This window comes from Dermochelys coriacea, chromosome 17 (assembly GCF_009764565.3).
Source record: "Dermochelys coriacea isolate rDerCor1 chromosome 17, rDerCor1.pri.v4, whole genome shotgun sequence".
Taxonomy (NCBI): domain Eukaryota; kingdom Metazoa; phylum Chordata; order Testudines; family Dermochelyidae; genus Dermochelys; species Dermochelys coriacea.
This window is the reverse complement of record NC_050084.1, coordinates 17,060,762-17,084,375: the sequence shown is the minus strand read 5'-3', so window position 1 is coordinate 17,084,375 and position 23,614 is coordinate 17,060,762. Positions and strand designations below refer to the sequence as shown.

At 42.5% G+C, this 23,614-nt stretch overlaps 1 protein-coding gene across 2 annotated transcripts in view; it reads left to right on the top strand.

Annotated features, from left to right (window-relative positions):
- The window catches only part of SPNS2 (sphingolipid transporter 2), a 174,786-nt gene that overhangs the window by 5,428 nt on the left and 145,744 nt on the right, over nt 1-23,614 (top strand). The window lies entirely within an intron of this gene.

The window sequence follows — 23,614 nt, the reverse complement described above, 5'->3', positions numbered from 1 at the left end:
ACTACAACATATAGCTGCCAACTCCACTCTTGACACTAGTTAAAAACATATGTATACACTGCCACTGAAATGTAAAAGTCAAGTTTACTTCTGGACAGTACAATCTGTGCTAACAAGATTGGAAAGGTTCAACATTAATTCTCAAATGCAAGGACTTTTAAAAATTAAAAAGGCCAATCTGTCTTTGTCACCTATTCATGTTTTCTGTAGTATCTTACTTTGTACATAGTGCATTTCATTCTGAAGGATCCCAAAGAGCTTTATATAGTTAACAAACTAATAGATGTAATATTAAAAATAAACCATTTAATCCCTGATTGGAATATCCCTGCAATGAGACTGTGCTCAATGCTTATAGTATGAGTGACAAAAGCATAGATTGGCAGCTTTAGAGCTTTATTTTTCACATTTTGTTGAGCTAAACTCAACATTATTGTAACATAGGTTTGGCTGTGGAAGGAACTGTGTGCTGGAAAGAATAAGGTGCAAATAGCCACACAGATCTTTGTTCATATAGCAGTGTGCATAACTTGTTACCCAACCATACCATGGTGCTCATGAGATACAGCCAGAAAGCATGGCAGGAATGTGCAACAGGACCACAAGGGGAGTGGTATGATTGGGTAATGGGTGCGACTGAATCAAAATTCAGGAAGCACTGTACAATTAAGTGCATGCCAGCAGCAGTGACACCTATATTGCTACTGCAGAAAAGAGCAATAAGAAGCATTCTGCAGCACAAAGACTCGTGTTGTGAAGTGGCATCCTGTCCTGCAATGGAAGGGTATTTCTTACACAGGGTGGACTTTATAAGAACGACTAGACTGGGTCAAACCAAAGGTCCATCTAGCCCAGTATCCTGTCTTCCAACAGTGGCCAGTGCCAGGTGCCCCAGAGGGAATGAACAGAACAGATTATCACCAAGTGATCCATCCCCTGTCGCCCATTTCCAGCTTCTGGCATATCCAGCTACATTCTGTTGCACCAGCTTTTGTGTGAATTGGCAGGATTTGGCCTAGAGCATTTTACACTTAATGTGAAGTCACATTAGGCTTTGTGGAAGCATTTTTCTTCTCTATGAATTGTGTGTTCCAGATACTAATTGTATCTTTGTTATTATAGTCAGTCTTTTTAACTGTCATACATTTTACAATCTGCTCATTGGTCAGTTAGCTTCTTTCCCCCCAACGAATTAAAGTATGTACTTTATTGTAGTTAATGACTAAAGCCTTTTGTAACAAGGCTGTTAGATTCTGGTAAATTCTTGATATCTTGTTCCTATAATACTTTGATATTATAATCAGGCACACACAATCTCTGTGCTTATGTTCATCAGTACTGGAAGCCATGTGGAAAAGGTGTTCAGGATCAAGAGTATAGGAACTTTATAACCATACCTTAGGGGAGTGCTGAGTTGAACTGGGTTAAACTCCATCAGACAACTTGTGTTTTCTTTATTATACATTTATTTCTTATTACTGCATATAGGCTGCACATCAAAGGTAACTATATTGCTTACCAGGTAGCTTACCAGTCTGCTGAGTTCAGTAGACATTTGTTAAAATCTGGTGTCTCTCCCCTCTTATGAAAGGTCATAGATCTTGCTTCAGATCTTTAGAAACGGTTTTGTCATATTGCTGAGCAACTTGTGATTTAGAGAGGTTTGTTATCCAGTGTTGGTCTAATGCTTTTATGCAGCATGCTGGGAGTCTAGTGAGCCTAAAACAGTATCATATGACTCTCTGTTACAAAGGTACAAATGAGAATGTAGTACAAGTTTAAAAAAAAAAATCCCTCAGACTTGTTTGGGAATGTTGCATTATGAGTCTGTACTACCTTAACTTTCCAAAGACTGGGTCTGTTCATCATATATGACTCTAAATGATATATCCATGCTATATAAATATCCTGGTTTAAAATATCTTGGCAAATTTGTTTTTTCCAGTGGGTTTCTAATGTGATGTATACATACATGTAATGATGATCACTGGAAGATGTTTTTAAAAAACTTTTAGTCTGAATTGTAATGTTTCATTTGAAAATATCATTATCAGCAATGGAGATATTTGAATATCTACACTAGGACCATTCATGGTGAGAGATCTAACTACATCTAGTGCAACCTGGCTATTTCAGTGAAGTTGCTCTGAGAGGAAGGGGGACACCCATTTCTATGCTTCCGGTTTTTACAGCAGCACAATTGTTAGGAAAGTGAAAATCTGATGGAGATTGGATGACTAATGGGATATAGAATTTTTTACCTCTTTGGTCACCAGCCCTGGTCTGGAGTGATTGAAAGTTTCCATCTGATGGTTGCATGATTGCCTATGAGCTGGTCCTCTCATTCCATGTCTTGGTGCTCAGCTGTTCATGTCACGAAAGCCATCACCACATTTGGCGCTGCTGGGAACTCTCGTTACTAGTCCTCAGCTGAGAATCCAAACTACCCTCATCCTCTATAGAGGTGGTCACTCCAAGGCAGCAGTGAGCATGTTGGCAGGATGATGCTGAGAAGCTCGTGAAAGGAAGAATGGTCCAGTGGTTAGAACTCTAGTTTGGGCTGTGGGAGACTCGGGCTCAATTCCTGCTCTGCTACAGACATCCTGGGTGACCCTAGGCAAGTCACTTACTCTCTGTGCCTCTGTTCCCCTCTGTAAAATGGGGATACTAGTACTGCACTGCCTCACAGGGTGTAGAGGATAATTTCATTCAAGATTGTGAAGCGCTCAGATACTACAGTCTTGAGGACAGTGGTAGTACCTTAGATACATTGAATGGCTGCTGCTGCGTATGTTGTATCTGATGTGGGGGTTTTGGATTAGCTTCAATCATCCTTCTTCAAGGCTCTTAATCTGGCAACTTCTACCATCACTAAATTCACAAAGCAATTTTAAATATAAAAGAAGAAAAAAACAGGAAGAGAAGAAGACAAATTTGAGTCCAAATCCAGCTGTAAACCGGAAGAGAGCTAAATTGTGCCTTCTAAAGTCCCCGTGCACTGGCCTCTGATTGTTGGCGAACACTATTCTTTCCCACAGTCTTTGCATTTCTATTGGAGGAGGCTAGTGACTGTAGTGACCGAACAGAACAGCAGAGGGAAAAGATGAGGGCAAGCTATAGGGAGAATAGCTGCAGTAGCAGCTCAGAGCTGGCCAACAGAGCGAGAGAACCACATGCTGGAATGATAATCCTTTTAGCTTTGGCATGTGATGATGATTTTTTTTAAAGGCTGCATTAAACCAAAACTGCTATAATCTGTTTTGCTCTTTGTTCAGGCTTCTGCTAATCAGGTAATTAAAAGAACACAGTTAACGACTTACTTTTCTTAGCCTTGCTGTTCTTCTTGTTATCCCTATTATAAGTAAATGGTTGCCAATAACTATTGATTATGTGAGCACCAGTTACTATACTTAGTGACTTGTGCAAAAAGTAAGAACCTGTGAAACCATGGAGACCCCACTCAGATAAAACTCTCACTGAAGTCCACAGGAGTTTTGCCTGGGTGAGGTCTGCAGAGTTCAGTCCAGTACCATTTAAAGTTAACTCTCCTCTCGTATCCAGCTGGGCATTCCAGGCTCTCCCTTTCTGCCATTGCTGTAATAGGGAAAGTGGGCTGATGAGACAGAGTACTTGCATGTGGATCTGAAAGGAGGATTTTGCCCATCATCATTCAGAATGGGTTTTTAATCCTTCTTTAATTTTTACCAGTCTATTTCACCATTTGTTCCAGAGCTGCAGGAATGAGTTGGGCTGTCTCTGAATTTGTTTGTGTACACCCTTGCTTTGGGTTCACCACGGCGAAGGTAGTGCTCTAATGTTGACAGTTGCACAGGGAACTAGCAGCTGGCCAGGAGGTCTTTGTTCGTATTTCTTGAGTAAGGCATCTAATTTCAAAACATCAGTGCTATTCCAGGACATCCAGTGCCCAAACATGAAATCTCCATACGGTACAAAACCCCCCTTTTTACATCCCTAAGCACTGATCTGAGTTGTGTTTGGGTGTTGTGTTGACGGTGCTTAGGTTTGAAAAGCTGCATCTGAGGCCTGCCAGCCTTGATAATGAGTTGGATAGCGTGGTCTTACATGGGTTGACCGAGTCCTGTAGTTCTTTAGTCTCCATCAGTTGAACAGGTATTTGTAAGAACCATCAGGCAAGGGATGCTGTTAGCTAGCTCTATTTTAAGCTCTTCGGGGCCGGGACTGTATGTTGTACCCTGTTGTACCCTGTTCAGTTCCTAGCACGTTGCCAGTGCTAAACAAATAATTCGCATGGCATTGCAATGCTATTAACAGTGCTAGCTGTGGAAATATTTCTTTCTACAGTTTAATGGAAAAATGTTTGCTTTGTCTTTTCTAATACAACATAAAACCCCTAAAGCTCTTTGATGCATTCCCCCTCTCCCCCTTTACTTTTAGGCTATTAAAATTCTAATACTGCCACAGCTACACTAATTTTAATGCATTTATAAATATTCTTGATTTTTTTTCCTAGCAGCCAAAACTGCTGACTAACATTCAGGATAATCTTATATATGTGTGCAAGAACAGACGTCCACAGAGTTAGCTCTCAGATGCTACTTGTGGCCCTCAGCTATAGTGTTCAGATTAGAACTGTGTTCCACTGAGAACTGAACAACAAGTTTCCTGATTATTCCATCCTTGGTCTCTCTGTCAGATTTCCATGGTTGCAGGATGGGAAAGCGGAAAGAATGTGTTATTGCAAGATCGTAAGATTGAAGACAATGAGAGAAATTGTTGCATCTAAATATCGGCCATGAGCCTATTTCAGCAAAACACTTAAGCTTGCACTTAATTTTAAGCATGTGAATAGTCCCTTTGACTTCAGTGGGTCTACCAGGTGCATAAAGTTAAGCGTGTTGCTGAATTGGGGTCATAGTGAATAGTGTAAGAGTCAACAAAAATGTTGTCATACTAAAATCTCATGTTTAGTTTTTCTTTTTTGACTGAATTCTTGCTCCACAAGGTTTTTAAACAAAATAGCCATTTTCACATTGCAAATCTTAACTTCTGAAATGTCTTATATTTTCAATGTGAAATGATTTTTGTCCAAAATAAATTGGCTCTGATTTTATTCTAACTGCTGTAAATTAAAAATAACATTGAAGGCAACTCCAATATAAAAATTGGTCTGAATGGGAGGGGAATTGGGCCCACTATGTTTAGGCTTTGTATCTGTTACCATAATACCTTGATTTCCCTGATGCACAAAACACACCCCTTAAGTGGATGCTGTTTCTCAGAGTGTATAAACACAGGTTATATTCTAGTAATGAGAAATGTTTGACAATATCATTGTTTTAAACTCAGAGGTAGAAACATATTCAAATCACTCCTTTACCTTGCCTCTCCTTTCACATGGTAAAGGAAATCCTAAATTGCTCATTGCAAGCTCTTTATTTTGGATACTCTTGCTAGCATGCAGCACATTTTGGGCTTTTGCTAATCAACTTTCTGCCGTGCTGTTTATCAGGCTTAAAGTCAGAAAAATAAAAGTGTTATCGCAAGACAGAGAATTACTGTGATCCTCTTGTATAAGAGAAGCCAAACTGTAATATTTGCATCTGCATCTGTATACAAGGTCCATAAATAGTTACAGTCCCACCAGGAAGGAATTTCCAAATCATCAATCAGACTTGTCAGAGTGACAATAATTCCCATTCTGAAGCCAAACTCAGACTGAAGGGTACATGGCATAGTAGTAAGGACTGCATGATCTGGGACTAGTAAAATAAAACATGCACTTGCACCAACATAATATATTAATATCCCCCACGCTTGTGTGGAGTAGTTGGCATTTTGAGTATGGGTACCTACAATTCATCTACCGTCTCTCTTAATTTAATTTAAATTTTTGTATTTATTCAGGCACCGGATATTCATGAGACATTTGTAACAGTTCCCTAGCACTTAGAGTACTGTAGACTGCTAGCTCTGTGGATTGCTTTGAACTGTACAGCAGAAATGAAAAAGCAATAAAATAAATGAGATTACTTTTCTTGCCTATTTCATTATAGCTGTGCCTTAGTAGCACCACTATAGTTCAGGGTCATGCGCCATTTCCATCATAAGACCGGTATTTTTCGAGGCTTTTAATTCACACATTTTATTCCTTAGCAGGCTGGAACTTGGCCTAGGTGAATCTCCTCTAGCACAGTGGTTCTCAAACTTCTGTACTGGTGACCCCTTTCATACAGCAAGCCTCTGAGTATGACCCTTCCTTATAAATTAAAAACACTTTTTATATATTTAAAAACCATTATAAATGCTGCAGGCAAAGCAGGGTTTGGGGTGGAGGCTGACAGCTCATGACCCCCTGAGGGGTCCTGACCCTCAGTTTGAGAACCCCAGCTCTAGCGGTTGGCTCATGGTCGTAGGGATGGTGACCAGTTCTGGGATCTGGAGTACTGTTCTTCAACAAGCTTTGGATCAGGCTCTTGCAGTCAAGAGGAATCTTTTTCATTTAATTCAATGACTTGATAAACCAAGCTCTGAGCTCATGGGAACTGGGCATACTAGAGATGTGGGGAGTCTTCCTTGGCCAAAGAGTAAATCTTCATGTCTTTGTCGATATCACATGTGGATTGAAAGGGTTTTGCACCCAATGCAGTGCAAACAACCATACTTCTGGGTGCTTATTCCCGATGAAAGCCTACCTATGCTTCCACTGAGTCCTTGCAAGGACTGCTTAGTCTCTCAGGCCCTGAGTGAGTAAAGCACTTAAGCATATGCTTAAGTGCTTTGCTAAACAAGGAGGGGTTGACTCGCATGCTGAAAGTTAAACGTGTAAATACTTTGCTGAATGAGGCCCTCATTTGGCAACTGTTCATATCTTAATGTTTTTACTAATCATGATTAAGCTAATTAAATAACTGGCTCTTAAACTGCAGCTTTGAGATATTATGTCTATAGCTAGGGATATGGATAACAGCCTGGGGAAAAGGAGAGGCAGCAGCTTTTATTTTACAGTGAATTTCTTTACTTTTTCAAATTTTCCTTTACAATTTAAAACTGACTCTTCATCGTTAATACTTAGCACTTTCACATAGTGCTTTGCTTTATATTGTCAGAGTATGGTGCCAATGTCAACTAATCATTTCTTACATCCCTGTGAGCTGCTATCCCCATTTACTTGCCCACAGCAAATGTGGGGTAGCGCCAAGATTAGAACCCAGGGGCTCAGATAATACTCTGATGAGGACTGTATGAGTCTGTAGATAAAGGTTTCTTGGACCACAAGGGCATCCACTAAATCCTGATGTATCTGATTAATTAAACTTCCTTGTTACAGTTGATAGATCATTATAAAATATTTATTTTTCCCATACATAATGATGAAATTGTTCATTTAAAGCTTACAAAGTGGTGGACCGAATGTCCTGGAGATTGGGTCTTCTGTTTGGTCATTGAATATGCATGGCATGTGCAATGGAGCTACAAGCTTCTTTATTCCTGCTCTCCTTTGTGTGTTCCACCCCTGAGCTGGAGAGACCATTTACACCAGTGTTAACTCTAGCGGCACCAGTGATAGCAATGGTGGGTAAAACAGGTGAGTGTAGACAAAGCCTAGCAATGAGAAGAGTTCAGTCTCCATGGCCCTTCAATTTCTGGTCTCTGGGCAGAGCCTGCCAAAAGTACCAAGTAGCAACAATTGTGATCTAGACATCAGCTCACTAGGGACTGGACTAAGATAATTTAACTGTTAATTTTGTTAATCACCATTTTGGCCAGGAATTCTTATTTACAGGGACACTTGTCAAATGCTCTGTATATTTAAAAAAAAAAAACCAAAACTTTCCATTGTTTGTATGAGCTTCGCTATAACAAATTGTTTCTATACTGACTTGTTTCATAGCAACACAGTTTTGCCACATTTTGTGGGAGGAATGTCGAAATGTTTTCCCTGCATTAAGACCCTAGTGTATTTACTTCCTTGTTTGTCATCCTCATTGTGAATGATATTCCCTGTAATACATTTGCAGCTTCCTGTCCTGGAATTAGAATGTGTTGACTCTAGTTCCCTCTGTGAGCTGTCCAGCTTTGAGGCAGCAGACCTACAAGTTGTGTTGTAATCATGCAGAAAGTGTTTCTATTTTAAAAAAATACCTTTGTGAAAGTGTGGTGGTTTTAAAATATATTATAATTATATCCATTACTTATAATTATATACTTTAGATATTAATATATATAATTTCGAATATATAATTTAGACTTGGATGGGGGAATGTCTTGACAATTTTAAAGTAGTTTAAAAAATGTGCCTAACCTACTTAGCAACAACAATTTTCTTCCTTAATGATATTCCTGGGTTTAATGCTGGATGGTGTCATCTTGGGTGGAACTTCTGCATATGTATATTTGGGCAGGTACTTCTGTATATGTATTAGTATCCCAAATAATCCATCCCAGTTTGCCATGAGATTTAGTGCCTGCAGGGTGGGGACACTCTGGACAGGTTAGATGGTCCTATGTAGATCTTCAGCAAAACAGGACATTGCCAGTGAAGGTGCTAAGACCATGTCTAAGGTCCTGATGCTGTAAACAGTTATGCGCATACAAAACTGTACACACGTGGGTAATACTAGACACACATGTAAGTGTATGCAGGATCCTTAGTAGGATGATTAAAGGACATAACACTAATAAGAGGAAATGCAGCACTTCCTCTCTGTTGTAGCAACATCCTCAGGATCCAGGCTTTCAGTAATTCATGATGGTCATTTTGAGCCTGCATGTCTTAAGGATTAGATGGGATATGGGTGGAGAGGGGACTGCGGAATCTCCTTGTTGTGTTTTCGTTTTTTAAAACAAAAGACCAGTTTCTCTTTAAAAGTGGGAACGCCTCTGTGCCGCTGAATTTGCTGTGCAGCATGTGGTTTGCTGAGCGGACAGCAAGTCGTTTTTTGCCTAGCAAATTATTGTGCCATGTCAGCCATGTGATGCCCCTTGTAATTTCGCTGTGACTGTTGCTCAGAATCCCTGCTGATGATCGTGAAGCTGCATGTGAGTGGGTGCTTATAGGGCACTTGCTTTTTAAAAATGTTTTAAATCGGGCAGCTGTGTAATTAAAGTAAACAATGGCCCAAGCCCCAGTGGAAAAGGGTTGAGTTCCCTGTTCGGAAGTTGGCCCACTAGAAATTACATATAGATTTCATCATTTGTGCCTGCTACTGATGTGGTCTTATATGCCAGCAGCCCCCACTGGTAGTGTTCTCCCTGTTTCTCTTCTCTCTGCCTCATTTGAGGCACGTATGTTTTTTCTTTCAGGTCTCCTACTGGTGTGATGTTTGTTTTGGTCCACAAACATTAAGGATATTTTGTCTGATTTCTGGCTGAGGAATGTTGCCAGTGAAAGTGCTGAGAGCTGCGGAGGGCAACATTACATGGTTTATATTAGATCTGTATCTAAAGAAAGGTCCATCCCGCCAGGAGTGGAAGAGTTGGATAATTGTGCAAGGGGACCAGTTGGCTCGAGGGATTGGCAGTAGGAGATGAAACACTATAGATTGTTAGTTCAGTCCAGTCCCAGGGTGGTAGCATCCAGTGCTGCTGTGTTCTGTTCTATATTGGTTCTTATACCACGCTCATCACTGTAGTATCTGATGACCTTATAGACAGAGACCACCAAACTCATTTCACCTAGGCCTTGAATTCATTAAGGAAAGCTGAAACTGCTGCTGCAGTTGGTACTAATTGGTAAACTCATTGGTCTTGGAGACCTACTTTTCAAATGTCCCTCATTGCAAGGGATTTCTTTCATTTTAATCTCAAAGTTCCTTATGTTCTTGCAGATTTGGTGTCTTCTCACTTCTATTATTGAAAATTATTTACATCAGCCCCAAAACATTGTGAAAATGAGGTTATACGGGCAACGAGACAAATCCCATGGTACTTTAAGTTTCCTGCATGAATGATTGTTTTGTGCCCCATATTTTGGGTCTTTGTTTTGGGTGGCATTTTCTCATTTGAGCCTTGGCAGGCTGCTCAGAGGGGCCAAAAATTCAATGAGTCAGGGAGGTTGACATACTCTTCAAACTTGGAAGGCTGTCTTGGCTGGTCAGAATTGAGGCATGCTGATGGAGCAGTGTAGGGGAAGCTTGTCCTGCTACCGCTCTTGCTGTATTTCTTTGTGGATAAATTAAGAACTTTGTTTTCTTCTACTGCCAAAATATCACCTTCACCATCACTAAATTAACTTACAGAAAGCCTTGTTCAGACACTAGAAAAATACCCAGCCAGTGTCCAAATCAACATCAGTAGAGGATATATGCGGTAGTTGGTGCTTGAGGGACCCGATGCGTATATAACCACTTTGAGTGATAGAACTGGCACATGAGGGCACCCCACTTGACCTCCGCACAAGGGATTTTGCACATCTGCTGGGGAAGCCCAGTATTTCCCAACATTGCATTTAGCAAATGAGCCTCTGCTCTCGATGGTCCAGGTTTCAGTTTCTGTGCTGCTCACGTGAACTGTTCCATTGATTACCGGTATTAACAAGAATAGTTGCAAGGAAGCTTTAGTGCGGACGTAAGTAGTGTCTTTAGTGCAGTCCATCAGGCTTTAGTTGAGAGAAACACAGGGGTTCTAGCTCTAGTCATGTCCCTTTCTGTCCTCCTCAGGGGAAAATCCTTAAGAAGGCAAAAGAGTCTCTGCAAATTCCATCCCTCTCCTAGCTGGCATGTTGACAGAAGCCATATAAGGTTACTTGAACACGCAGAGTTTTCTCCTTGCAGCATGACTCCGGACTTTGGCTGTCACTATTTTAAATTGCACACATGGGGATAATTTCACACCGCCAAATATTGAGAACAAATTATGGGGAAGGATAGTTCAGAATAGTAGTTCTCTACCCAATTTCATGGAACCTTTAACAGCGCAACAAGAAATAAACAAAAACAGAATCCCTTTTAAAAAAAAAAAATCTTAAAAATAGAGATGAGGTTAAAAGAAGACTGTGTCTAATTCTGTTATCATTGTGGTCCTAATTTGTTTCTCCTGGTGACTTGAATTCCTCACAGATTGCTGGTTTGTCTGCAGATCTATAATTCCCACACACTGTAATTTTGCCCTTGGAAACGTTGGCCATGGGTAGCTGCCTCTTTCTGAATTGGAGCTTGGCTCACTTTCAACTCTCACCATGCGTTTTCACAGCTAATTTCAAAGAAGAGCTTCTCCCCTCTCTGAAGGGACCATAAAGCCCTCAAAGGCAGCGCATTAGATGGCCCGTCCCCCCATTGCTGAGGACCTGTTCTGATGTTTGTTTTTAGCAAAAAAAAAAAGAATGAAAAAGGAGGGTGGTTGGCTGGCCGGTTGGTTTTTCACAGGAAGAATGTGATGTCTCCTCATAGAATTTCAGATTCTGTTGCAAGTGAACACAAGGGCTGGCAGGGTTAGATAGCCTGTGGGTAGGCTGAGTGGTTTTATAACACTGAGGCACACTCTCCTATCGGGTGAGTATTTGGTGCCTGATTGGCTTGACTTTGTGTATTTTTAGTCCTCATTGTACCCTAACCGACGATGGCCAGATTCTGTTGTGAATGAATTAGCCCGTTGGACTCCATGAGCCAGAGGCACCTTGTGATTGTGGTTTCTTTTTCTCTCTAAGGCCTTGTCTAGATGAGGAAAATAGGTCTATTTTCTAATCTAGACATAGCTGAAGGCTTTGTCCACACTGTGACTGTGGACAGGTGAAAGGAGGATGTGCCTGTAGTGGGGAACGAGCTGTAGCAAAACGTCCTGGAGTAAAAGAGAGAAGCTGAGGAGACAGTGCCTTGAGGTGCAGGGGTTCCCTTTCAGAGAATGACCAGAGTAGTAAAACGGAAAACAGGAGATTGAACTACTAAAGGGCATTCTGCTTCCTCAATTCCAGAACAGGGGGATTGTGTGTACGTTGTAGGCAGCCTTCTTTGTGTCTATCAAATATAAAATAGGCCAGCTCTGTGTATGTGTATACGGAGAATAGGATTGCAAAGGTCTCTGTGTTAGAGCTGCCCATGGCTTCTGTCTCAAGGTGCTTTCTTGACCATCCATTACACAGGCTGCTGTCACAAAACCCACTGTCCAGTATTTCTTTAGCATTTGTGGGGTCTGAGCGGGAGAGAAATCTCCTAGGAGCAAGATGGGAGGGTTCAGATTATAGGCCCTACCAGCCAGAGCTAGGGGAGGTCCCTGTGGCATTGGTGGGGTGTGGTGGGAGGGGGGAATCTTAAGAGCTACGTTGCTGGGTGGTAGAGTGAGTACATGCTGTGCTGTGCACGTGGCAGAGACTTGGAGCTCTCGCTGACTGCAAAGAGGAAAAGCGTATTGTATCCTTAGACAGTGGTGCAGCGTTCCTGCAAAAGTGAAAGCCAAAGAAGCAGGCTTTTCTACTCTAGGGGATTCCAAAGTGTGATGTCCAAGAAGCTATTACAGAGAAGAACTTTGAGATTTCCCATACTGGAAGTAAAACAAGCAGGGAAAACAAATGCTCTCTCACGTGGTCTTTATTTAGAATAGGCCCCCGTTCTCTGGACTTCTGGGAAGCCGGCAGCATTGATCCAGGCTGTGGGTACTTAGGGTTAGGTTATGCACTGCTCTTTTACTCCCAGCAGCCAGTGCTGAGGCCATTGGCTTCTTCTGAACTTTTTTTTTAAACCTCTCTCTGCAAATTAACTGTATCTGAGTCGCACCCTGGGCTTCAGATAGTATCATATCCCCTACCTTAGGTAATGTTTTTAACTGTTATGCCAGTTGGTTGCCTCATTTCAGAACAGGTATAAACTGACCATGGCTGTCCTACCCTTCTGCTCTAATAGAACCCTTCATTGCTTAATATGCGGTGCGAGGAAGGCTATGGTTAAGCAGCATGCAATGTGCATAATATAAGAGCAGTAGCCTCTGCTACGCTGCATTGCTGAAAAGTGTCGGATGCAGAAACTAAGCAAAAGGATTGTTTCTTTAATCAAACAAAGGGACAGTGGTTAAATGAACTTGGCCATTTAGTTTGTTGATATTCTGCAGGTGTTTGTTTCTAATTCACTCCAGTGCATTAGCAGAGAGTTGCTACTAGTGTTTAGGCTGGATTTTTGTTTTTGGATTAAAAGTTTTAGAAGGTGAAATATATCAATATTTTCCTAAATCTTTAATCAAGAAGATCCTGCTAGCTTGGAAAAAAAAAGGGAATTGGCCAAATTCTGCTGTCGTTTAGCCTAGTGTGAATCCACTGGATTTCTACCATGCAACTGAGATCAGAATTTGGCCTGTTAAGTTTCCTTTTTTTTTTTTTTTTTAAATGGGCAAAGCAGGTCAGGAATGAAGGTAGGGATTAAGCTAGGCTTCAGATACTCTCAGAGCAATGTTGTTGTTTATAGAGTCCTAGACAGCACTGAGGTTGGGACCCCATTGCACTAGGTTTGTATTCTGAAACTCCCTGTATTCATTACAGACAATGGTGGGGAAAAGTCACTGGAGAGTCCCGTGATATTTTGACTTACTGGCTACATGTCTCATCTGGACAGTCAAGGTAGGGGTTTGAGCACAGGATTGGGGAGCAGGAGCTGCCTGTGTTCTATAACTGACTCAGGTCCAGCCCACAACATTTTGGCACCTGAGGCGGGGAGCTCAAATGATGCCCCCATGCCCCCTCGCCTGGGCCAAAACTTTGAAAGGTCTCAATTCTGCCTTCTTCATGTTCTTCTCTTCTCATGGTACTGCTCTGCTACCTACCCAATAAAGGAGAACTAACAACTTATAATGCCTTGTTAAAAAATTTGAAATAACACTTAACTTTGAAATGCCTGAACAGCAAATGTAACTTTTCTTGTCTGCGTAGTAAACACTGGCATTTTTATCTGTTTGAATAATCAAAGTGGTGCTTTCCGTGGCTTCTTGCTTGCGAAGATTTGAACTGCTTCCTGAAGGTCCACAGGTTGGGCCAGCTCATGCTCCACTGAGATGGTTGCAAGGCCAACCAGCCTCTCCTGTGTCATTGTGGAGCGTAGATGTGTTTTTATTAACTTCAGCTTGGAGAAGTTGCATTCTCCTCTGGCAACTGTTACAGGAAGTGTTAGACGTATGGCCAGAGCAACAAAAACATTTGGAAAGAGGGTGGTCATCTTATTTGTGTGCATATATTCCAGAACAGCCTTTGGAGTTGATCCTGCTGAAATGTATCTTGAAAGGGCTTTCTGTTCATCACCTAAATCACTCGCATCAATATCGCGCATGTCATCATGTGTCGACACTGTCTCTAGTGCCCTGATGGGCTGGTGTAGATTTTCTTCAGGTATAATGAGGAGTTTTGGAATATCATACAACATCCCAAATATACTGCTGTGTTCCTTGAGCTGCATGAAATGTTCTTCAACTGACTGTATTGCACAACCTAGCACCTGGTTGAAGAATTCAACTTTGAATTGTTGTTTGGGGTCTCTTATGGGATTATCCCGTGCCTTGTAATCAAAATGTCGTCTTCGGTGACTCTTGTATTCTTGAATGGGTGGGAAAATAGTTTCAGCGTGAAGTTCCTCTGCCAATTTCTGTGCACTCTTCAGAACATTTTGAAATCCCTCATCTGACCAGTAAGTCTGTAGGTATGACTTTGCTTTGTCCACTTGTTCCATTGCTCCAGATTTATCAAGGCCAACACCTTGGAGTCTCTTGCTTACAGCATTTATTTCAAACAGTATGTCATGCCACAACACTAAGCCACACAGAAATTTGAGGTAATGTATGTTTCTTGTGATTCCATTTCCCTCTGCCAGTGTTCTCCCATGAACAGTTCCTGTCATAGCCTTATCCTCCATAATGGCAACTAGGGCATCATCTTTCTTCCCAATTTGGTGTTTGATAGGCTTTATCGCCTACACTTGACTTTCCCATTGTGTGGCACTCAGTGGTTTCAGTGTCAGAGAGGATGTTCCCAGATGTTGCTTCAAAATTTGCCAGTAATGAGTTGATGCAGAGAAAAATACGTAGATGCTTTGAATTACATTATAAAATTCAGCAGCCTCACTAGAAGCTGATGCTGTATCACTGACCACCAAGTTCAATGAATGAGAACTGCAAGGGACAAAAAAAGCTCAAGGTTTAACTCTTGGATCCATGTCTGCACTCCTCTGTTCTTTCCTCTCATGTTGGCACCATTATCGTAGCCCTAACCTTTCATGTCAGCTATCGCAATTCCCGTATCTTCCATTTTCACTAGATTCTGTTGTTGTTACAAAACGCACCATTAAAGTAGTTTGTTCCGTATGGCCGATGTCAGGTTGCAATCCAGAATAACAGAGTAATATCTTGCTGATTTCAGAACAACCACAATCTTGTGTTTGACTTTTGTTGCCACTAACTGTATGATCTCCTTTTGAATTGTTTTTCCAAGGTAGTGGTGTGTGTACATTTCTTGAGTGGTGACTCTTCTTAGATGTTCCTGGAGTACAGCATTAAACTTAGCCATCAGCTCCACAATTTTAAGGAAGTTTCCATTGTTTGGCACATACAGCTGATCTGAACATGCAGTGCTAGGTTTTGGGTAGCAAGCATTCTCACAATGGCAATGAGCCTTTTCAGAACATTTTGCCAGTAAAGAGACTCTGATGCAATCTTCTCTTGATGCTGATCATCTATGGTGGCCTTTAACCAAAGTCTCATCTCAAGTTCTTTCCACCTATGGAATGCGCTCTGATGATTTGCTGCCTTCTCATGGCATGCCAAATTTCTAGCCAGATTTTTCCAGTCCTTTGTTCCTGTAGAGCCCAATGTGGCTGGAATGTTAGACTGGGCGAGTTTGCAACAAAACCAGTATGCAGCATTCTGGGTTTTTGAGTACATAAGCCATGGCCCTCCACTTTGTCACCACTGGGGATTTCACGCCAATAACGTGTTTGGATGGAAACTTCTATTTTCATTGTCTTTGGGGAACATGAAGTTTTTCACTTGCTGTGGCCCATGTAGTACAAGGAAGTCCCTCAGGCTACTGCTCAAGTGGGTCCACAGTCCTTGATCATTTAGACTAAAGGAACTAAACTCTGCAGCAGCTGTTTTTTGCCCCTCCACCACACTCTTCTCTGATCTACACTTTTCTTCAGGAATGTGCATGGGAACATCCATTTGAGATGGAGATATGGATGCTGCAGTAGCTGCCGGGTCACCTGCACTCTGACTAATTGGAAGATCAGGCATCTTCTCATCACTCACATCCTCACTGGGGCCAGAAGGCTCACTGTGAACATTTGTGTCCATGTATCTCAGGAGAGCTCCTTCCTGCTGAGATAGAAAAGCTTCCTTTGCTTGCTTGCTTTTTCTGAATGCGGCCCAGAGGGGCGTTTTCTTCTTTCACTCATGGCCGCTGCTCTGTGCCAGCTATAGTGGCTTTCAACACTCAATTGAAGGGGACAAATAAGCAGGCTGGTAGCAGGGCCTTAGTGAGGGAAGACATCAGCGTCTTAAGGGCCTAACTGGCTCCTACTACTTCAGTTGGCTGCCTGTTCTCCTCAAGTGGGTTCAGGGAAGCAGCAGGAAACAGGAAGCTCCCTGAGAAGCTGGGGTTAATCAGTCCAGGTTCCTGGGGGTGCTAGAGAGGTACATAAGAGGCTCCTCCTCCTCTCTCTGCCTGCAGCTCCTGCTGCTTTCTGTTTTTCCCTCTCACCTTTTCTCCTGCCTGCCTGTTATGTCTCTTGTGCCCTCCTTCCTCCAGCACAGCACTCCACCATCTCTGTGCAGCTAAAGCAGAGAGAATACATGTGCACCAGCAGCAGACACAATTTTCTACACTCTGGATCCTAGTGGCGCCCCCCTCTCCACCCCCAGTCTGGCATCTGAGGCGGTTGCCTCAGTTTGCCTCATGGTAAGGCGAGTCCTGAACTGACTTTACCGTGGACTAGCTCTCTGCCCTGGGACTAGTCACTGAAGCCTTTCTGGATATGTCTGCACTGCAGTGTAAGCCCAGGGTTCGAACTCCGACTCAAGCTTAACCCCTTTACGTCTACACACAAATCTCACTGGCCCACAGTCTCAGGATCCCATGGGGGTGGAGGGTCCAAGCCTTGAGTCAAGGCAGGAACCCAGGGTTCAAGCTTTGCAGTTTCGACGCAGCCCCACTGGACTCGTGCACTGGGAGTCCACCAAAAGTATCCCACAGTACCCCAAGCTGACTTTCTTTGTCCTGTGTACAGTCAAGTTTTCCGAAAGGGCTAGTGTGGCCACATTTTGGGAGGGTGTTAGCATATATGAATGGTTGGACTCAGGTTCACATAATGCAATGTAGATGCTGGAGCCCCGGGTTCAACAATTCCTCATCTGGGGTTGCAAATGAGAGTAGATGCTCAAGCCCTCGGTTAACAAACCCAAGGTCTGCTCACCCTGGGCTGACATTGCAGTGTAGACAGACCCTCTGCGTCTATTTCTCCATCTGTTATATGCAGATGATGCTTAGTACTTGTGTAACACATTGAAAATATCAAGTAATTAAGGCTCACAATATTCCTATGAGGTAGCCGAATATTTATTATCATTATTCCCTGTCTGCTGCTGGAAATGTGAGATATCTGAAGGACAGCTAGCAGCAAAGATGGGATGTAGATTGTAAAGAATCTATTGCATGATGGTTGAAATGGCTTTTCAGAAGGAAGACACCCTTCTATCAACCTATCCTGGTGGTTTTCACTGCCTTGAAAACACTGCCATTCCCATGGCTTGCTCCCATTTGGGGAGCTATTCCTGGGTGTGCCTGTGCAGCAAATGAATGCAGACTCCATTTGTGAATGAGTTCATTTCCATGTTTAATTTCTCATCATGCCTGTCATCTGCAGCTGATGTCACTGTGGATTAAAACGTGAAGCTTCCCCAGCATTATGCCTGCAAGTTTTCTGTTTGTTTGTTTGTTTGTTTTTAAAGGCATTTTTCTTAAAAACAAGTGGATGGTTGGCACAGGAGTGCCAGCACTTGACTTACTTTCTGACAGAGGATGTATCAGTCAGTGTCAAGGAATTGCAGGGAGAAATCACAAGAAACTGATGCAGTTTAGAGCATGTAAAAGGCAGAGAGCCTCCTTGTGCATATGTGTAACTAGAAGGGATAACGGAGACCACAGGGGTTGGGTTTCCCTCTGCTAAAATAAAATCTGTATTGTTGTTCATGATGATTCACTGTAATCCCAGGGATTAATACAGGGCATGTGCCTTTAGCACCGTTTTGTTAGTGGAGAAGCAAGCACGAGACCTGATTTCTACAGGTGGGAGCGTGATTCCTTGTGTGAGTAGACAGACATGCAAGCTCTGCTCAAGCTAGCGTGCTAAAAATAGCAGTGTAGCTGGGAAGAATCATGGGCATGAGCTCGGGCTTGCTGCCTGAATACAAACCCGCCCGAATCCCCTGGGTATATACCTGGGCAGCTAGCCTAAGCAGACACCTATGCTATCCCCAGCTGCACATCTATTTTTAGCATACTAGCTCAATCAGAGCTTGTGCATGTCTGTCTACTTGTGCTGAGACGCACGCTCCCGCTGCAGTGTGGATGTATTCTTTGTGCTTTACCCCAGTATGGTTCAGGTGATGTCAGTGGAGTTATGGTTTGTATTGATTTCAGTGAGAAGAGAATCGGACCCAGGGAAAGTTGCAGTATTGAGACCACCACCTACAATGCCAACCAATATTCTCTCATTGTTTCCTTGTGCTCCCCTGGTTGGTCGGTCTTTCTGGCCACCTGTTCTCTCTTGTTTTACATTTAGATTGTAAGATCTTTGGAGCAGTGATTGCTGTCTTGTTCTCGGTTTGTACAGCACTTAGCACCATAGATACAGGGACTTCTAGGTGCTACCTCTGTGCAAATAATAATAATATTGCCAGCCCCAGGTATTCAGACATCCTGGGTCAGGCCTGCAACGAATCATGAGATTTTCAAGTAAATGGGGTTCTTATTATATATGCCTTCTCGTTTGGGGTATTTCGGGGACATGTTTTCAACCTTTTCTCCACAACCACGAAGGCTAGAAACCTAGGGTTTGTTTTTTTAATGGAAGCTGAGATTCTCCCATAATCACTTAACATCAGGAGCTGGGGCTTTAAGAAAACACCACATATCAGGAGACTATCCATAAAATCATAAGAGCTGAGAGCACTGGTATTGTTTCTTTAAAAAGTTGCAGGTAGAGGCAGCATCTACAGCTTGGTCAGGGCTGAAGCTGAAGCCAGACAAGTGTCTGCTTGCGGCACCAGAGAGAGCTATACCAGTGCCCTAATGCAGAGCCTAGACCAATCAGTGCCTCCCGTTCCCACAGTTGAACTAGAGGTGAGGCACCTCGTGGCCACATCTCCCCTTTGGCTTCTCAAGAGCTAGCTTGTGCAGATCATAAGATCGGCCCCAAGATGCCTGTTCAGTTTTCCTAATGTCTAGTAAAGAAATTAAATGTTCAGAAGCCTACACGAATGTAACATTAAAGGGCCAGCTGGCGTAAATTGGCCACAGAAAAGCAATTCAGAGCTCCAGCAGCCAATCGGTCCTTAACATGCCCCTTTCTTGCTGAGATACCATTGATTCATTTAGAAGTTCCTCTGCTGATCACCTCAGCCCCCAGAAAATGTTCAGAGGTCTCACTATAGCTGCACACACCACTGGAGGAGAGGAAATATTGCAAGTAGCAATTTTCTTTACAAAGGAAATGAATGGAGCACAAAATATAGATTCAGAACTAAGAAACAAATATGATGAGGTCTGGTAGAAAAATGCCACTTGTTTTTGTGTTTTAAGCAATTTCTTCTTTGTTCTTTGCCCCCCACTCTTCTGTTGTATGTTTAACTTAATGGAGATGTGTTATACCCTTGACACAGCAGGATCCTCAAGTCTGTCACTGCTTTAAGCAATGACTGCTACTCTAGCTCTGGCATAGACCTCAGGTGACTTGCCTGAAGTGCCCCCCTATACCACAGTAAAAGCCAATGTTAAAAAACCAAAAAAACAACCTGGAAAAGTCATGCAAAAACGGGGGGGAAAGATGAGTGCCACCTATTTTTGATAACTCTCCATTTCTAGTACCTCAGAGGTAGGGCCCTTTGAAATTCATGGCCATGAAAAATGTGTCACAGACCGTGAAATTTGGTCTCCCCCCATGAAATCTGGTCTGTCGTGCTTTTACCCTATACTGTACAGATTTCACGGGGAAGACCAGTGTTTCTCAAATTCGGGATCCTGACCCAAAAGGGAGTTTCAAGGGGGTTGCATGGTTATTTTAAGGGAGTCACAGTATTGCCACCTTTACTTCTGTGCTGCCTTCAGAGTTGGGCGGCTGGAGAGCAGCAGCTGTTGGCCGGGAGCCTAGCTCTGAAGGCAGCACCCTGCTAATAAGGGTGGCAATACCAGACCTTGCCACCCTTACTGCTGCATTGCTGCCTTGAGAGCTGGGTGGCCAGAGGCTGGCGGCTGCTGACTGAGGGCCCAGCTCTGCAGGCGGCAGCACAGAAGTAAGGGTCGTAATACCATACCGTGCCATCTGTACTTCAGCGCTGCTGTTGGCGGTAGCTCTGCCTTCAGAGCAGCCGCCGCTCTCCAGATGCCCAACTCTCAAGGCAGCGCCGCCACCAGCAGCAGCGCAGAAGTAAGGGTAGGAGTACCGCACCTACCACCCCTACAGTAACCTTGCGACTCCCCACGTACCGTCTTTTTGGGTCAGGACCCCTACAATTACAACACTTCAAAAATTCCTATGACTGTGAAATTGACCAAAATGGACTGTGGATTTGGTAGGGCTCTACTTATAGGCATCCTCGTCATCTCTGAAGATATGATAGTCATACCCCTTCACCCATGAGAACAAGATACGGCAGTTCCATGTAGTCCCTCCCTCAGAGAGATAAATTAATGGCCTGCCTTGGACTCCAGATTGTCAAATATCATTGCAAGACATTTTTCCTGGCCTCGTTTTCACCTTCCGCTCCTTTTCCTACACCATTTGACCCCGGCCCAATCCTGTTTGTTTTATCTGTACTAGAACATTGATATCAATGTTGCTAACTAAATAACAAAAATGAAAGTTGCCAGTGACACGCAGTCTGGATAATGTATATGTGTATATTTATATTTATATATAGGTAATTACAGTAAAAGTGCTGATTTATGTACAGAGAGGGGATTGGCCACTGTGCCTGGTTTTGGATTCACAATGTGTTCAGCAGTTGCGATCTCCCAAAAGTCAAAGCTCCATCTTAAAATGTGAGCAATATGATCGAAATAAGGAACGCAAAAGCAAAAACAGTCAATGGAAGCATAAATTAATCTGGAAGCAATTGGGGAGGAAGGGTGAAAAGGTTTGTTTGAAATTGCTGTTTAAAAACACCTGTAATACTTGTCAAACTGATTTGAGGGAATAGTTTTTTTCTGACCTTGACTTACTTTTTTCCTTTGGCATACACACTATTCCTTATCACACCTTGTATATGGCTGTATTTGCTTGGACTCTATCTTAGAATGTGGGGTCTCTGCATTTTTGAACATATTTTGGCTGAGATCCTGTCTAGTATTATTTGATATCTTCGCTATGTCCATTATTGCACATCCATATCCAATCCTGGAAGAAGGACAGACTCTCTGATCTGACAAACCCATTTCCATCTCTAATGTATGAATATTCAGACACAACGCTGCTAGTCTACTGTGTTCTACAGGAAAGGTAACTCTCCCTAGATTTGCAATATGGCTCAGATTTGACTTGACATTTCAGTGTCGTTCTGGTGCATTAAAATACTGCTAAACTGATTCTTGGATTGAGAACTCTGCTATTCCTATTCCATGGTCAGGTGTTGAGCCATAAGGGCAGAAGATGAATTAGATAACAATGCTTCAGAATCTGAATGGTCTTCTTGAGACTCACCGAGTGCAGTCTAAGAATGCATGACCTATTATAGTATGTGCCAGAGGTAGCAATGTCTTTTTACTATCATATTTGCATTTCAGGTCTGCCATAGGAGCTTTTGCTTTTTAGTAGCTTCTTAGTAGCTTTGCAGCTTTTTTTATGTCCCCAGAAGTTAGGAGGTCTTTCTTGGCTAGGTCCACAGGGGGTTGGTGTTAATTCCACAAGAGAAGTGCCTGTAAGAACTCCAAGGTGACTTTTTGCTATGGGTTTTTGCTTTTTATTAATTACAGGTTGTTGTAATGAACATATGGCTAACACAGGACATGGGGGTGGGGAGCAGAGCATTTCTCCCTCTTTCCGAGAGCATACAGCACTGGTGAAGTGACATCATTTGCAGGTTCACCTCACTCCTCCTCTGTTTACATCCTCCTTTCCAAGTCCAGAAAACTGAAACTGCATGCTTAGGGTCAGACCCATCAGAGTCTGATGAATACACTGCCATGGCTGTTGGCTTTAATGGCTCATAGTAGTGCTATGAAGTGGCCTTATCTACAGCATCTTCTTCCTTCTTAAAAGCCATTTCTTGCTGCTTTTTCTTCTTCTTCTTCCTATTGCCAAAAATAGAAGGCGTAGGAAATCGCTCAGTATTTTATGGGTAGAGATTTCAGGCAGGTCTTTGAGATATCCAAAACTGCTTGTTTAACCACCTGGGTCTAACCATAGCAAAGTATTTAAACTGAGGTTTTAAAAACTGCCAAAGGGATTTGGACATACAATTCCCATTAAAGTTAATGCCATATTAGTGGATTAGATGCCAAATTCCCTGTCTGATTTTGAAAATCTCCATCATATTTCTCATATTCACATTCATTTTGTAAGAGCCCCTGTGAAGAGTGTATTATCAGTTACTTCTTCTTTCTTTAGTGAATAGATTACTTTCCTCCTGCTTGATGGTGCCTGTTGAGGCTGGGTGGAGTTTAAGCAGTTGATTTTCACCTGTAACACCCTAATGACCTGCGGTTTGCGTACTTGAGAGACCACCTCTTCATGGTATGGGCACAGCTGCAGTCAGGAGAATGCTTTTGCTGGAGTTCCCTTGGTTAGAGGAAAAGGCTGATGTTAGGGTATTTTCCATATTAATAGATTCCAAGGCAAGAAGGGACCATTGTGGTCATCTAGTCTGACTTCCTGTAGAACACAGACAGTAGGACTTCCCCAAAATAATTCCTAGAGAAGATTCATTAGACAAACATCCCTTCTTGATTCAAAAATAGAGATGGAGAATACACCACAACCCTGGGTAAGTTGTTCAAATGGTTAATTACTCTCAGCGTTAAAAAGTTACGCCTTATTTCCAATCTGAATTTGTTGAGGGTCAACTTCTAGACATTGGATCATATTATATCTTTCTCTGCTAGACTGAAGAGCCCATTATTAAATATTTGTTCCCCATGTAATGTTAATCAAGTGACCCCTTAACCTTCTCTTTGTTAAACTAAGTAGAGTGAGCTCCTGGAGTCTATCACTTTAGGGCATGTTTTCCAATTCTTTAATGATTCTTGTGGCTCTTCGCTGAATCTTCTCAAATTTATCAGCTTTCTTCTTGAACTGTGGACATCAGACCTAGACACAATATTCTAGTAGTGGTCACACCAGTGCCAAATACAGAGGTAAAATAACCTCTCTGCCCCAACTCGAGAGTGCCCTGTATGGGGCTCACAACTTAAATTCACATTCTCTGCCCCCACCAGATCCAAATTTGCTGACTACTA